Source organism: Amborella trichopoda, chromosome 4, assembly GCF_054954075.1.
Source record: "Amborella trichopoda isolate Santa Cruz 75 chromosome 4, AtrichopodaSantaCruz75HAP2 v2.0, whole genome shotgun sequence".
Taxonomy (NCBI): Eukaryota; Viridiplantae; Streptophyta; class Magnoliopsida; order Amborellales; family Amborellaceae; genus Amborella; species Amborella trichopoda.
Window position 1 is genome coordinate 2,663,089 of NC_142339.1, and position 3,704 is coordinate 2,666,792.

Sequence of the window (3,704 nt, forward strand, 5' to 3'; positions counted from 1 at the left end):
GTGAACAAACAGTGCAGATCTCAAAACCTGGTCCATCCAGCATTCAAGAGCTTCTTGTACGAAACAGAAGAGATATTGAACCTAAACAATGCTAGGGCAAGTATTTTATTACTGCAAGGGTGTTTTTTCAACAAAAAAATGAAATAAAGGAAAGAAAACGATGGATTACATGAGGAGTTGAAGGAGGGCCAACCCAATATTCAAGAGCTTGTCGAGGTACAGGTTCATGTCTGAAAGAGTAAGGAATATATGCATAGACCTATTCTCTTCCTCGCAACTCATGGAGATCTACACGCATTTGCCCATAAACTCAACCGCCCCTGTGTAGTTCTCACTAGAAAAGGGGTCCGTGGCCATTGTAGGGTCTAATGTAGAGAGGAAGAGGAGGGAGAGAGCCATGGCTAGGGTGAAAGACATGGTTCAGTGAGAGTTTTTGCTTATCCGTTTCTTCTTGTTAAATCCCTGTGCTTAAGGGAAGTTATGCAATGTATGTAAATTCATGTACTGCACCATCATTTCTTTATAAATCCTGGTCATGGTTCTCTTCTGAATCTTAGTTAGGAAAGGTAACACTTGGAAAAAAAAAAGAAAAAAAAAAAAAAAGGGAAAAAAAGAAAAAAAGAAAAAGAAAAAAAGAAAAAGAAAATACTGCTCATGTGCCACCTTTCCTCCATGCATGCTCTACTTTCCATAAATTTGGCATGGATATCTCTTTCCTTTAATGGTTTTGCCATGGATTCTAAAATGTGTTATGATCTCTCACATGAATGCTTTCTCCTCACCAACATTATGGATAGGGGTGGGAAATGGGACGGGTCAGGTCGGACCATAGACCCAGCTGGTCAAACCCACCAGGTCAAACCCACCAAATTGGATCTAAAAATGGACCTGACTGGCTGGGTCTGGGTCCACTTGACCTTAAACCAAACCTAGGTTGGGATCCAGCTTAGATCCTATCACCTCGTTTCAGGCCAAAATTTAAGGCCCTCAGAATGTGCCAGGCTCAAGGCCTAAAAAAATTTCAAGTTGGGGCTGAGCTTGGGTGGTAAGAAAGAAAAGAAAAAATTTGGCTGGACTCAAGGGACTGGCTTATTTGCTGCCCAAGTCATGACGTCTGAAGCTGAAGTGATGTAGTTGGGAATTTGCCAACCATAAGTTTAAAAATCTGCATTTTATCGGTCATGCTAGAAAGGCCGGCCCATTACCGCCCCGATTAAGAAAAATTCAACTTTAGTAGATGAGTTATTTGGCATCAAGGAAAAACCTTATATGTTTACATCTCCATAAGTTTTTTTTTTTGGGTAATTTAGTAGGGAAGACAAGCCCCTACCTGTTTTTTCATATGGATTAAGGAATTAGCTTTTTTTGAAGGTGTCAGTAGGTGGTGTCAGCAGGATTGGAAACGACAACGTGGTAACAAGGTACGAGAGTGCTAACCCACTCTCCTACGTCTCCATAAGTTAACATTGGGATGTTAAAATTTAAAAATGCAGTGTATAATTTGTGTAGTGTTTTGATTTTCAAATGCTGTCATGTTATTGAAGTTGATATCCTTTTAAAGTGTGGGAATTGAACTTGAGATATAGCGTTGTCGATGTCAACAATTAACTACTCAAGCCCAAGCCCCGATTCTTACATTGATCAGCGATTATATATCTCTTCCATAATAGAGATGAAATCCCTCTTTACGAATGATTTTCTATTTATTCTAAAATTGAGATTGTGGTTTATATTTCTAGGCAGACGACAAAAAAAATATAAATGGATCAAACTTGAATCGAAGTTTTCTTACCTTTTATTTTGGGATTTTGACATTAAAAAACAGAGACACCAAAGCCTCAAGAGATATACAAATTGCCTCCGGCTTCACTTCTATTTGACAACACTTCCATTTGACAAGGTATAAACCATCCAAAAATCTGAAATACTAGAACAAAGCCATGAGCAAGCTAATTCGGATTTGTTTCCAAATAGATACTCTAAGATAGAATGAGAAAAAAGGAATTTAATTAATACTGCCTATGAAAGTATAGAATGATTAGAAAATTACAAAAACGAAAGCATTCATTTTGAACAACAAAGAACGAGGTCTGATGGCGAATTTTCCAACAAGCCTTGCGAGGAGTTTCCTCAATTTTGAACATAGAATCAAAGGAGGGCATCAGAGACATACCAAAAAAAAGGAAGATATAATTCAGGCGAGGAGTGGAAGGAGAAGAATCCAATGTTCAAGAGCTTGTTGAAGTACAGGTTCATGTCTGAAAGGGGAGTAAGGAACATATGCTTAGACCAATTCTCATCCTCGCATTCCATGGAGAGTATCAAACAATCATGCATACGCTCGATCCCCCTTTCATAATTCTTATAAACATGAAATTCATCATAGGTGGGCTGCTAATCATCAACAGCAAGTAGTCTGTCGTTACAACCGTCGATGAACATGTGAAGTTTGCTCTGGTTCCAGGAGTTGCCAGAGCTGCACATAATTAATTGTGCTTATTATGTTGTCAACCACAAACTTTAGGGCTACTCGACTCCAACCAGGTTGACCATGCGTCCGAACCTATCGTGTCCATGCAAGAGTCGTAGTAGTTGGTGCAGTTGCATGCGTCCTTGAGAATAAAGAGCCAAATCTTCTATTATTTTCTCACTTTTTATATTTTTTTGTAAATTTAAATTAATTATTTTAATTTTCATGAGACCAATTCCTTGGTCCCACCTTAGAGAATCGGTCCAAATTGGCATGGATCGGCAATCTAGATTGGTCTAGCAGATGGCCAATTTGGCCTGCCGATCTGTTTTTTAGAGCAATAAACTTGCAAACATACTAATCAATAGTGCCCCAATCCAACTCTATTTCATTTTAGGTGGAAACTTAACTTCCACGATTTCAAGTTTTAATCTCTCATAAAAAATCCAAATTTTTTTTTTTCCCGTAGGAAGAGGGCAAATTAGTTTTTGCTTCCAACTCTATTTCATTTTAGGTGGAAGCTTAACTATCACGAATTCAAGTTTTAATCTCTCATAAAAAATCCAATTTTCTTTTTTTTTTTTCCAGTAGGAAGAGGACAAATTAGTTTTTGCTCCCGTATTCCTATGAATAGTTTGCCTGGTTGGACATGCCGCTTTCACAAGTGTGGGAGAACAGATCACTAAGATGTGCTTTTCACTACTACTATACACTCATATTTGTGGGCAAGAATCTCTACCTTTAGGGCCTATTTTGATCTACTCTTCTAACTAAGATGTGCTTTTCACTACTACTATACACTCATATTTGTGGGCAAGAATCTCTATCTTTAGTGCCTATTTTGAAGACTGAAGAACAACATTGAAGAGACTTATTAATAGGGATTTTGTACAAAGAGACCATTTATCTTTTGTATATGAAAGTCCCAATCATTCCCACACGTTAGATGTCATATTATATGACTTGGGGTGAGTCACGAAATCTGAAAATGTTTTTTTTGAACTTTGTATCTATTCAATGACGTTCTTATAACCACTCATCTTGAAATTTAAGGGACAAGAATAATTGCGACCTCTATGTACAAAAGACATATTTTTGTACAGATGTTTTGGTTGTGTTATCGATAAGTGAGAAACAATGTTGTCAACCAAACTTGGTCCATCCATACAAGCCAAATTGTAGAAGGTGTCTTTGATAATACCGTATGTAATAAAGAACAAAGTTAAAGCGAAAT

General features: G+C 37.5%; 1 long non-coding RNA gene across 1 annotated transcript; it reads right to left on the bottom strand.

Annotated features, from left to right (window-relative positions):
* Positions 1–1,772: 1,772 nt before the first annotated feature.
* LOC148782190 (uncharacterized) lies at positions 1,773–2,812 on the bottom strand. Its single transcript, XR_016053794.1, has 2 exons — positions 2,174–2,812; positions 1,773–1,919 (listed from the first exon to the last, which is right to left on the bottom strand). It is a non-coding gene; the product is annotated as an uncharacterized LOC148782190 (long non-coding RNA).
* Between the last annotated feature and the right edge of the window lie 892 nt (positions 2,813–3,704).